Source organism: Phyllostomus hastatus, unplaced genomic scaffold (assembly GCF_019186645.2).
Source record: "Phyllostomus hastatus isolate PE091 unplaced genomic scaffold, TTU_PhHast_1.1 phas_contig_948, whole genome shotgun sequence".
NCBI classification, from domain to species: Eukaryota; Metazoa; Chordata; class Mammalia; order Chiroptera; family Phyllostomidae; genus Phyllostomus; species Phyllostomus hastatus.
The window spans coordinates 6,463,922-6,476,598 of NW_025333993.1; the positions used below are offsets into that span (position 1 = coordinate 6,463,922).

The 12,677-nt window shown below is 53.6% G+C and overlaps 1 non-coding gene across 1 annotated transcript; it reads left to right on the forward strand.

Annotated features, from left to right (window-relative positions):
* The first annotated feature begins 2,379 nt into the window (after window positions 1–2,379).
* Window positions 2,380–2,501, forward strand: LOC123828132. Its single transcript, XR_006787425.1, has one exon. It is a non-coding gene; the product is annotated as a small nucleolar RNA SNORA26 (small nucleolar RNA).
* The last annotated feature ends 10,176 nt before the right edge of the window (window positions 2,502–12,677 follow it).

Genomic DNA, 12,677 nt, shown 5'->3' on the forward strand with positions numbered 1-12,677 from the left:
CACTTTGAAAAGACTAATTCAACTGGAAGATCTTAAATACAGCAAAACAAAACGCAAAGAAAAAAGAAATATGTAACACTAGGAACAACTTCAGATTAAAAGAAAACCAATAAGAATTATATTGAGTTGGCCAAAATGTCCATTTAGTTTTTTCCATAAAATAAAAGATATTTTTCATTTTCACCAATACTTTATTGATTTGGATATTTTGAGTAGGCCGCTATCTTCCATTAGTGGCTTCCAGTGGGTAGAGGCTAGGGGTGCTGCTGAACATCTTCCAATGCACAAGACAGCCCCAAAGCAAAGAATTATTTGGCCAAAATGTCAGTAGTACCAAGAAACATCGCAAGTCATTTTGGCATGTTTGATAAGTCACAGGACCTTCTCCACACACTGCACAATTTTTTTTTTTGCATTTCAGTTACGTTATCTTTTTTGAAATAATAAAGCAGAATATGCCACAAACGTGTATTTTCCTTTCATCTTCAACATTGAAATGATTTCAGAAAAATTCACCAGTTTTGATAAGTTTTTAAATACACACTAATATGACAACTAGCACAATACAATCTAACAAAATTGTTTTGAATCAAGTTAAAACAACCAAGCCCCACCAGAGCCATTGCCCGGGAAAAACTAAACAAACTTTTTGGCCAGCCCGGTATTAGCAGTGCCCTCGTAGGTCCCCCGGACCCAGCTCCTGCTTCGACAGTGTGTGGACGGCACAGACCCGGGACGCCCCTTCTTCCAGCCTCCAACCACCCCCAACCTCTTGTCCAGTCGCCACCTTTGGAACCACCTCAGCCACCCTTGACCTCCAAGACCAGCCAACCCCGTTTTCTGACCTTCGCCCCTGACTGCCGACCAACCCGAGCTCCCCGATGCGCCAGAATTATCCCCCAAGGTGGAGGCCCTGCGAACCCCCTGGTCCGTGTGCATCTGCCGGCCTCCCAGTCCTACCTCCCTCCGGCCTGTCTCCACGCGGTGCTGTGGCCCTGCAGGGCGTGGGCCGAAGCCCAGGGCCCCGAGCGTCTCTGGAAGATGCAAAACCAGCGCCGTGCGGCACCCTCTTCCCGGACGTGCAGAAGCCGTCCCCAGAGGAGTGGGTGACACTCTGGACGCCAGGGAAGCCGCCCGGTCCCAGAGGAGAACCTGGCGCCGGCCTCCTGGACCTGCAGGCCTGGTTCTGCCCGCACGGCCCTTGGCTCCGGACTTCCTGCGGAGCCGTGTCCTGGGTGAGCAGGTGGAGCTCACCAAGAGGATGGGCGACACCTGGCTCCCTCTGAGGGCGGGCGGGCGGGCCCCCCAGCTGGGCGAGTGTCTCTTCAAAAGGGTCAAGGACGACCAGTGGCCTGTGGAGCCCAGAGGCCTTCAAGGCCCCCCCTGCACCCGCTGGGGTCCGGCTCCTGCCCAAGCCCTCCCTGCAGCCACTAGGCAGCCTTTTAAGCTTCCCCCCTGCCAAGGCCCAAATAGAAACAATAAAGCTTTTTGCAGCAAGAGAAAAAAGAAAGGAAAAAAAAGATTTATAATGTTAAACGATGTGCCTTTCCTGCCAATAAACTTGTGAACTTCGGTCAAGTGCAGAGTGCCTCCAGCAGAAGTAGGCGACTGACAAAACGATGGCCTGTGGGCGGAAGCGGGAAGGAGGCCGAGGAAATGGATCTAAACGGGTGGCAGGCCCAGGAGGTTTCGCAGCGTGTTCCCACTGCAGCCTCAGGGGCCGGAGGGCTGCTCCGCTCTGTCAACGGTCACCTCGCCGGCCCCGAGGGGGATGGAAGCCCTCCCAGCTGGTTGTACGAGGCCAGCTTCGCCCAACCCCGACATCCGACCTAGCCGCTGGCATTAGGACTCGCTGTGAGGGAGGGAGAACCAGGTGGCGCGGCCTGGACCAGACGCACGTAAGTGTGCCCTGGCACGGCAGTCCGGCGCTGGCATGGCAGCTCCGAGCCCTGACGTCCTCAGCAATCCAAGCCACTGCCCGCTCACGGTGGCACCTTCTCTCAGGCGTGGCCCTGGCCTTCAGGGTTTAAGAGAGCAGTGCCGGCCATCCCCCCGGCCTCGCTGCAGGACGAGGGGAGGGATGGAGCTGGGAAACAGGCGAAGGCCAGGGGCCAGCTCTGTCCAGGAAGGCGTCTAGAAGCTGCCACAGGACGCTTCTGCCTGCGTCGCATCGTCAAGAGCTCACACGGCCACAGACAGCTGCAAAGACACGAGAAACACATTGTTCTGTGTGGTCACGTGCCCGCTAAGATCGCAGAGGTTTTATAACGAGGGAAAACTAAACATTGGCAACTCGGAAAAACCCCCAACAAACCTACATCGGCTCCTACTATGGATGCAAAAGTCCTAGGTAAAACGTGCACAAGTACACCCTCTCCTGTGCCCTGGTAAGGCGGACGCGCTGCCTCAGGAGGCTAACGCAGAAGGGCAAAGTAAGTCGCCATAAAACCCAGAGACAAGAGGGTGAAACTCCTCTTTGGATCCTGTCTAGAGTCACAGCTGGGAAAAGAAAAGTTCTCAAGTTAATTTTTCAGTGTGCTTACAAAAGAAATATATCGTGACCAGAAAGGAGGGTTTATTTCAGGTACGAAAAGAGCTCGACCCTAGAACACCTGTTCACGTCATCTGTCGCATCAGGGGGTTGAAGGGGGACATCTCTGTGGGTGCCACACGGTACGCGTTCTTTCGCTGTAACTTTTTATTGTGGGAATTCCCAACATAGATGAGGGAGAGAGTCATCTAGATTATTCCACCCAAAATATATCTGTCATGCACCTTTGTTTTTGTTAACATCGTTGAGATATAGTTCAAGGACCATAACAGTTACCCTTTTAAAGGGCACGGTTCAATCGTTTTTCGTATATTCTGAGTTGTAGAAACTTGGTGACCTAAATTTGGAACAGGCTGCCTTCAGGAGGACGTGGGTTTTCGTCTGTTTCATTGGCCGACAGACCCCACGCGCCTGGCTGGGGTAGTTTGTGGCCCATAGAGGAGGCTCGATAACGCTACTTGAACTAACAAAGATAAGTCCATTCAGAACTCGGGGGCCGTGACACCTGGAGGAAGCGGAGCCGAGCGCCTCCTTGCAAAGTGGGGGAGGCAGAGACTGGAGTCGGAATGGAACTGAGGCGGCTGGAGTCTGGGGATCAGAACACTGGAGAGGCAAGATAGTCATACAGAAAGAGCACCAGAAATCTGACAGGGGCCCCCTGAATGTGTTGCTAAAAACTTAGTTGTGTGTGTACGGGGCGAAACTCTGAAAGGCGAGGAGATACAGGGTGTCCGTGAACGGAATGGTTCCTGGAGCTGACCCAGGGCTGGGCGACGTGGGGATTCCAAACAGCCAGAGCGAAGGTTCCACAAGGGTCAGGCTTCAGTAGGAGCTTAAACCCATCCCAGCGAAGCCGAACTGGTTAAGTCTTGAAGGGGTCGAGCTGCTGCAAGCAGCAAGTCTGCAGCCACGACAGACTCAGCGCTCGTGAAGCCACAAGCTCCAGACGCTCGGTGTGTAACACACAACACACTAGCATCTGATCAAAATTGCTGGGCACCCCAGGAAGCAGGAGAATGTAGTCCATACACAGGGGGAAAGTCGGTCAAAAGAAATAGATCCAGAAGGGCCAGACGTGGGCAAATTAGCAGACAGCACATTTAAAACACCTATTGAAAATATGCTCGAGGGGTAAACCTCGGGCATCAGTCTGAGCGGTGTGTCTGGATATGTCTCAATGGGCAACAGAAGCAAAAGCTACAAAAAACAAGTGGGGCTACACCAGACTAAAAAAGTTTTGCACAGCAAAGAAAACCATCAACAAAACAAAAAGATAACCTGCTGAATGGGCTAAGATGTTTGCAAAGGATATATTGAATGAGGGCTTAATATCCAAAACCTATAAGAAACTCATGCAACTTAACACCAAAACCCCCAAACAATCCACTTTTGAGTGGGCAGAAGACCTGAACAGACACTTGTCCAAAGAGGACACACAGACGGCCAAGGGCCGTATGAGAAGATGCCCGACCTCACTAATCATCAGGGAAATGTAAACCAAATCCACAGTGGGCTACCACCTGTGAGAGTGATATTTTAAAGTAAATATTTGGTTTAGTAAGAAAAATGGCATTTAAAAAGTCACTTTATATCATGGGTTTTCTGGGAAGAGCTATTTACCTTGTACAAGAATCGAGTTTTCTACCATCAGACTTTCTACAAGCACTGTTTTGCTGTGACTTTCCTATAAAAAGATAATAAAGCAAATTCTCTGTGCCTTTTCCTCATCCCTACAGTAGAGACCAGTGTTTGTTTCTGTCCTGTTCCCAGACAGGGAGAGACCGAAGACCTACTCAGGGGCCCCTTCTCTACCACGGGGACCCAACATTCCTTCTTACAACTAGTATTTTTTCAAGGTTATATTTATTTATTTTTACAGAGGGAAGAAGGGAGGGAGAAAGAGATGGAGAACCATCAGTGTGCGGTTGCCTCTCATGTGTCCCCTACCGGGGACCTGGCCTGCAACCCAGGCATGTGCCCTGACTGGGAATCAAACCGGGAACCCTTTGGTTCACAGGCTGGCACTCAGTCCACTGAGCCACACCAGCCAGGGCTTTATAACTAGTATTTTTAGACATTTTCATTTATGACCAATATTTTCATGATTAGCAATAGTTTAATATTAGATGAAGGTTTCAATATCTCCTATAAGAAAACCTGATAAGAAATGTATACCTATATAAGCTACCTATGCTTATAATTTTTAAAAAGCCAATATAATGCTCAGCTCTAATGCAAAAAAGAAATCAAAGCAATGTGTTATGCAGTGATATGCTTAGACACAAACAAACGGGACAGTGGGGTGCTGGACCCCGCATGCAGAATCGCCGTGAATGTGACCGCTACAAACGTAGCAGATGAGGGCGTCCGGCGCGTGAGGGCCTCCAACGGCAGAAAGGGGGTGCTGCTGGATGACACCACTTCCCAAAATGGTGAACAACTCTTGGTAAAGTGCCAGGAAAAACAACGTGCAGTCAAACCTCAGTCCTCTGTTTGCACAGTAACGCGGTCCTGGGAGGTTCAAGTACCTACAATCTGAAAGATGCTTGGTGCTTACACAGCAAAGGGGTCCGGGGGGTCAGCCTGTACTGTTCGGTAGTCGGCACAAGCCACTTGCCATGCGCAATGCAGCTGCTCCGCATGTTGCAGACTAGATTTAGGACTATTAAAAAAGAAGTCACGTATCGCATTAATAATGTTTATATTGATTATACATTGAAATAATATTTTGGGTATCCTGGGTTAAATAAAATATATCGCCCACATAATTTTACTTGCTTCTTTTTTACTTTTTAATGTTGCTACTAGGAAGTTCTGAATGTGATGAGTGACTTAGCGCACAGCAGCGCGGATGCGCAGCCTGAGTTTGGCGGGACTTCGAGAGTCTTAGTGGGGGAGGGGCCGGTCCTGGCGCTGGAGTTATCGGGCTCCCGGTACAGCGTCTCACACCCTGAGCCTTCGCCACCTGAATCCCAGTCCTTGTAACAACCCAAACCATCTTCACCTGTCTCCAAAACACCCGTTCTGGGGGGCGGGGGCGAGGCAGGGCCCCACCCTTTCTGCGATGGTATGAAGCCCCCACCCGCTGGCTGCAGGGTCCTGCCACCTCCACGCTTCAGCCGCCCAGAGCTCCGCGGGCACCCTGCACCCCGGTGCGCCCCCTAGCGCCCCCTAGCTTCCTCTTTGACGAAGTTCGCAATCCCCCTCTGATCGCCCAGGTTCAAGCCACTAAGATGTTCGCCAACCTAATTCATAAGCTGGGAGGTAAAACAAATCTCAGTACATTTAAAAGGATTCAAATCATGGGGAGTATGCTCTCAGATCACAGTGGAATTATATTAGATCACAATAATTCAATATAATTGACCAATATAGCATAAGATATTTAGAAAAACTCCAAATATTGGAAATTCAACACTAAATAATAGTAGTAAGATTAGCTTAAACACACTTTAGAGGGAAATTTATCATTTAAATGCATATATAGAAAAGATAGCAAGTTTAAAACCAGTGATTTAGCTAAGAAGTTAGAAAAGGAATAGCAATAAACAGAAAAAAATAACAAAACCAAAAGTTGTGGGGTTTTTTTGAAAAAAACAGTAAAATTGTTAAACTGGCAATACTAATGAAGGAGATACAAATAACTGATAGTAGAAATGAATAAATATCTACAGCTTCTTTTGATATTAAAAGAATAATAAGAAAATAGTTAAACAACTTTATTCCAACAAATTCAACAACTTAGATGAACTGCAAAAACTCCTTTAAAGATACAAATTACCAGTGTCACAGGTTCGATTCCCAGTCAGGGTACATGCCTGGGTTGCAGGCCATGACCCCCAGCAACCGCACATTGATGTTTCCCCCTCTCTCTCTGTCTCCTTCCCTGCTCTCTCTGGAAATAAAGAAATAAAATCTTAAAAAAAAAAAGATACAAGTTACCATAACCGACTCAAAAAGAAATGGAAGATTGGAATGGCCCTATGTATATTAAATATATTCATTATAAAAAGCTATGCCAAGGAGAAAAATCAAAACGATCACGCCTAATGAAGAAATAGTACCAACGCTACACAAATGCCTTCAGAAGAGGGAACATTTTTACAACTCATTTATGCAGTTAACAAAACCCAAGACCACATCCTGGCCCAGACGCCCACAGAGAAACTGCATGTCTCCCCCGAACGTGGTGGGAAGCTCTTCAAGAGAAAGCTACCGGACATGACTCAGCGAGGCAGAGACACGCTCATGAACGAAGGGAGTCTATCGAAAGTTCAACATCTGAACATGAAAGTCACTGACCACATTCACAGAATAAAAGAAAAATCATGCAGTCACTAAAAAAAATGAAATTCAACATTTATTAATAATTTTAAAAACTCTCAACAGAGCAGGAATACGAAAGAAACACCTATGGAAAACCTAGAGTTAATAGGTTAACCTAATGGTGAAAAGCTAAATTCTTGCCCCAAAACTACAAACGAGGTGGGACTGCTTGTGTGGCAGATCCTGGCTAATGTATTAAGACCAAAAAAAAAAAAAGGCATAAGGTTGGGAGGGGAAAAGTACAAATGTCTCTATTTGTGGCACGATCGTCTGCATAGAAGATTCTAAGGAATGACAAACTACTACTAGAATGAACAACATTTATCAAGATTGCTGGATACAAGGTCAATACACAAAAATTATAGTTTTTTGTGTGCCAGCAAAAACAGTTGGAAAATTAAGTTAAAAAATAGCATTTTCTGCCCTGGTTGGCATGGCTCAGTGGATTGAGTGTTGGCTTGCGAACCGAAAGGTCGCTGGTTTGATTCCCAGTCTTGGCACATGCCTGGGTTGCAGGCTAGGTCCCCAGTGGGGGGCGTGGGAGAGGCAACTGATCACTGTATCTCTCACACATTGATCTTTCTCTCCCTCTCCTTCTCTCTCTCTTCCCCTTTCTCTAAAAAAAAGTAAATAAATAAGATCTTTAAAAATATAGCATTTTCAGTAGTATGAAAATACATGGAATACTTAGGATTACCTTTAATGAAAGATATGAAAGATCAAATGAAAACGATAAAACATTGATGAGAGAAATTAAAAATGATTTAAACAAATGGATATATCACGATCAGAAACTAGAATAATCAACACTGTTGTTTCTTCTTCCAGAATCGAGCCATTGATTCAACACAATCCCAAAAGCCCCAACAGGCCCTACGTAGAAAACGACAATCTGCTTCTAAATTGTATTTGGCGTTGCAAAAACCCTAGAATAGCCAAAGTTATTTTTAAGAAGGAAAAATGCTGATGCTGGCTTGCATGAGGTTGCTCACACAAGGGTGGCCATGGTGAAACACCGCGGACGGTTGGCTTCCACGGACGCCATTTCCCTCCCACAGGGCTGGAAGCCGGACGCCCCGGAGCCCGGGGCCCGGTGTCAGCTGGTCTGGCTCCTCCTGAGGCCTCCTCTCTCCTCCCTGGTCCCACACGGGGCCTTTCCTCTGTGTGCTGGAGTCCCCGGCATCTCCTCTCCTCAGCAGGACACCAGCTCCGCTGGGTGAGGGCCCCGCCCTCATGGCCCCCTTGACCCTTCCTCACCTCCCTACAGGCGATGAGCGCCCTACTGCTTCACACTGTCACACTGGGGTGAAGGCTTCACCCTCCGAGTTTAGGGGGAACGCAGTTCGGCCTGTAACTCGGATCTCAGCCCTGGGGAGGCTGACCCAGCTGGCTCGCGGACACCGGTCACACGGTCACACGCTGCTTCAATGCCTGCTGAGACTCTACCACGCAGTCACGGTCCAGGGCGCCAGGCCCCGAGGAAGGGCCCACCCTGTGTGGCAGCTGAAATACCTAGGCCAGGCCCACCTGGGCCCCGCAGACTCCCGCCCACTGAGGACGTCAGCTGGACGCCCTGCAGGGTCCTCGGTGAGGGAGTGCCCGGGGTGGGGGCGGGCGGGGGGGGGGTAGTTCTACTGCAGACACTCGCCCCACCTCGGAGGTCCTGGGCCAGCCCCAGGTCAGGCCGGAGCGGTGCCCACTCAATGGGAGCCCTCGGGCCGGCGCTCAGCTCCCTCTCCGTCCCTCCCAGAGCCAGGCTCCGCCCCTCTGCCCTCTCCTCGTCTTGGGGGCTGCGGGGAAGCACGGCAGGAAGAGCGGGGACAGAGCGGTAGCCCTCCCGCGTCACTGAGCAGGACCCCGGGGTGTGGACGTGGGCTCATTCGTCCCCAAGGCCCTGTGTGCGTGCGGTCCTCTCTCAGCTGTCCCGGCCCGGGCCGTCTCGGGATGCTCCTCCGTGACCACCTCTCACTTCCTGCAGCACGGCCTCCCCCCCCCCCGCCCGAGGTCAGACGAGGACCACGGAGCATCCCACAGCCAGTGGGCCTACGCCAGACTCCACCACGGTCGGAGTCTCCTCGGGTGGCCTCCTGGGGATCAGAGAGGCACTGTCAGGGCTGGTGAGTCTCCACCTTCCCTCGTCCGAGACCCGGGCTCCCCTAGGCCCCGCGCTGCCCCCTCCCCCGCACACCCTGGCTCTGTCTCCTCTAAGAGCAGACTCGGCGGCTGCCCAGGCCCCAGCAGGGCCCACAGCACAGCTGCCCCGCACCCCCACGCCCCACCCCAGGCGGGCAGGGAGTGGCTGAGACGGCAGGGGAGAGTCCTGGAGGACAGAGGAACCGGGAAGCTCCAGGGCCAGCTGCCGGGCCAGAGGCCAGCCCTCCCTCCGGCTCCCGCCCAGCCAGGTCGCCGCGGCGCTCGCCCCAGAGGTGGGAACGCCATATTAGGCGCTCCCCGGGCTCCGCGGGAGGGGGCTTGGCCCCCAGGCTGGCAGAGCCTGAAAGGCTTCGGGCCGGAGCAGCAGAAACTTGGAGGCAAGCGGCAGATTCCATTCTGCACAGTCATTTTCCTCTCCTCCGCGCTCCCGGCCGGCTCCCGAGGCCCCGTCTGCAGGCGCCAGGCGCCCTGTCGGTCCATCCATCCAGAGCACAGGCTCCAACGTCTCTGTGCTGGGGGTGGGGGCAGCTGGCTGGGGGTGGGGGGCAGCCATGCTGACCTGCACGCAGAAGCTTCCGGAGACAGAAGCAGGTGGCCTCTCTGGACGTGTGGCAGGGGAAACGTGTTAGGGTATCAGGGAGTTTGACATCGGAAGTTCAAACAAAATCTAAAATCTTTGCCTGCTCGAGGGAAAACCCAGCAGAAACACATACGAAACTATTCCTTTGCCTTTGAAGTGAGGATGTAACCGTACTTCATTCATTTATTCCTTATGCTTGGATGACAAGTTCTTGTCATTTTCCAAGGGGGGGGGGACAGTAAGGCACTGCGGGAAATAGGCCTGTAACGCAGCTGCCGGCTGGATTCCCCGGGTCTCCGGCCCAGGCAAGGCTAAGTGGGCCCCGCTCTGTGCCCTGCTGTGCGAAGGTGCAAACGCCCCTAAGCAGGTGAGCAGGTTCCGGGGAGCCTGCCCTTCGGACCAGCTCCTGCTCCAGGCTCCTGCTGCTGCGCTCCACACCCCACGGAGCCTCAAAACCCCTCCTCTGTCCGCTCACCCCTTCCCCAAAACCCCGGCTGCCTGCAGAGGAGGGAGGGTGGGGAGGGACTCCCGTGACAGAGATGCCATCGACGTCACGGGACACAGCGGACATCCTGGTCTTTAAAAAGCCCCGAGGACTCCAGGTCAGCTCAGCCCTGGAGATGAGGTATCGGACTTACACAATAAAAAAATAAAAGATTTAAACAAACATTTCAACAAGGAAGATGCATGGATTGCAAATCAGAACAAGAAAAGATGCCCCCATACCCTTAGCTCCTCAGGAAAGGCAAACCGAAGTCCCAAAGACACATTGCTATGCAGTCACTACACTGGCCACGGTTCTGGAAGCTGGCCCCTGGCCCCTGACCCCTGACCCTACACGCATTGCGATGCCATGTGCCATGTCCCTTGGACCTCAGCGCTCTCTCCCGGTGCCGGCCTTTCCCCGAGTCTGTGCAGCACGGCCGCCGGTGGAATCGGGCTGTGCACGGAGCGGGGGAGGAGCCTGCCCTGGAGGGAGGCGCGGGGGCCACCCCAGGACGCCGTGGAGATAGTCCTAGGACGGAAGCTGGGTGGGAGTCCGAGAAAACGGGCCAAAGACCCGCGGTGGAAGGAGAGAGAGGCAAAGAAAGAGAAAGACAACCACAAATTTCAGGAGAAAAAAAAAAACCCTAACTGCAACCGGAGTCAGCGGGCTCCCGGAACAACGGAGTGGGTACAGAGGAGAGGGGCACGGGAAGACGTGAGGGGTGCGTGAGGAAGGCGTGTTTCTCCTCCCGACAAAGCCATGAGTGGCACAAGGGTTGTCACCGTGGGGTGCCACGAGTGTGGCCTTGTGAGGGCGCACGCAGGGGCGCCCCCTGCTGCTGAAGCCAGGGTACAGCCAGCAGGCCCGCTGGAGGCCCAGGGTGTCGCGGCCCCCGCGGACGGATCCGGCTCTGCTGCCGCGTGGGAACCGGCGCTGTGCGGCGGAAGGGGAAGCGGCCAGCAGGTGCATGGCTTGAGTACAACTTGGCCAAGCAGGTGCGAATCCTGCCTGAGACATGCTCTGGCTATGTGACCTTGGGGACGTCATTTAACCTTTCAGATGTGTTTTCTCATGTGTAAAACGAGGGCGAAAGTTACCTGTGTTTATTGAGCAGGTACTGTGTGCAAGGCACACTCACACTCACAGTCCTATTATAATGGCTATGGAAACCGCTGCTCTAACATGAAGTGATTTACCAAGGCCACGCTGCTGAAGGGACACAGGGCGCAGGGACACGTCAGGACGAGGGGGAGGCTGGGGTGTCTGGGCCCCCAGTAGCAACGCCAGGAGGGGCAGCCTCTGCAGGCCAGGGCTGGTCTGGGCTCCGGTAAGACCAGGAGTAAAGAGGCGAAGTGAGACCGAGGCTGGTGACCTGGGCTGGGGGCAGTAGGGGCTCCAGGGCCCACTGGTGTCCCCGCAGCCCTGAAGGGCAGACCCACCAGAGGTAAGTGTGCAGGTCCTGAGTGGGTCCGGGATTTCAGGCCACTACAGAGAAGGGGCAGGGGTTGCCGAGTGTGGAAGCGAAGGCTGGTGAGGAGGCTCAAAGGGCACAGCCCAAACTGCATCAGAAAGGCCAGCCGCCTGGCCCCCAGACCCGCCCCTGTGCGTCCGAGCCCACAGGCAGAACTAAGATGGACAAGCGCTCACCGGCCAGCTGTCCTGCCGGCCGGGTGCTGACCCGCCTTCACTGCGGCTGGTCTCAGGCCCAAGGCCCAAGCGCTCGCCCCCTGCGGGTCCCAGAGTGCCCTGCCCGGGCACCTCCACCTCCGCCCAGTCCACCCGGTCAAGGGGTCAAGGGTAACCCCGGCCTCCTCGTTCTCTTGCCCATCATGCTCCTGTCCGGCGTCCGCGGGGCCGGGGCCGCCAGCCCCTCCCCCTACCTCCGCAGGCCCCGCCCAACCCGCCAGGGCCACACCCCCACGTGGCCTTCCCGGGCCTCTCCAAAGTTGCGGCCCCTCCCCCACTCCCCTCATCCCTTTCCTGGCCCCCTTTCCCTCCCCTACACCCGCCCCCCAAAAACATACCATGTGTCTGACCATCGTAGTTGATGGCGGCTTCCCCACGGGAAGCTGAAGACGTGAGATGGGCCTTCCGTCTCTCCGGCCCCACGTGGACCGCCCGCCCCCAGAACAGGGCCGCGCAGGCCGGATGTTAATAAAGACTTGACGGATGGCTGAATGAACCAATGAGCAGGGGACATGCGGGAGTTCCGCGGCCCATCCCGTGACCAGGGCCCCAAGGCTCATTCCCAGGGAGCACAGCTGGGGTCAACGAGGCTCCCCCGGGGAGTGTGAAGGTGGAGGGGGCAAGGTCCCTCTGCCCCAGCGGGGACGAGGAGGGCAGCCTCTGAAAGGCCCAGGAAACCGGGCCCGATGGCCACGTCCGTCACAGGGAAGGGCTGGAGCAAGTGCTGAGCCGCAGCTCGCAAAGGCCTGGCCTTTGCAACGGGAGGCAGAAGCAACGTGGCCTCCAGCGAGGCCCCAGTGAAAGCGGAGCCGCGCTGGGGCAGCGGCCAGCGTCTGGAAGCACAATGTCCAGTCTGTTCGCTCACTTTCTTTTTTCGGAGGCTGCTGGCTCAC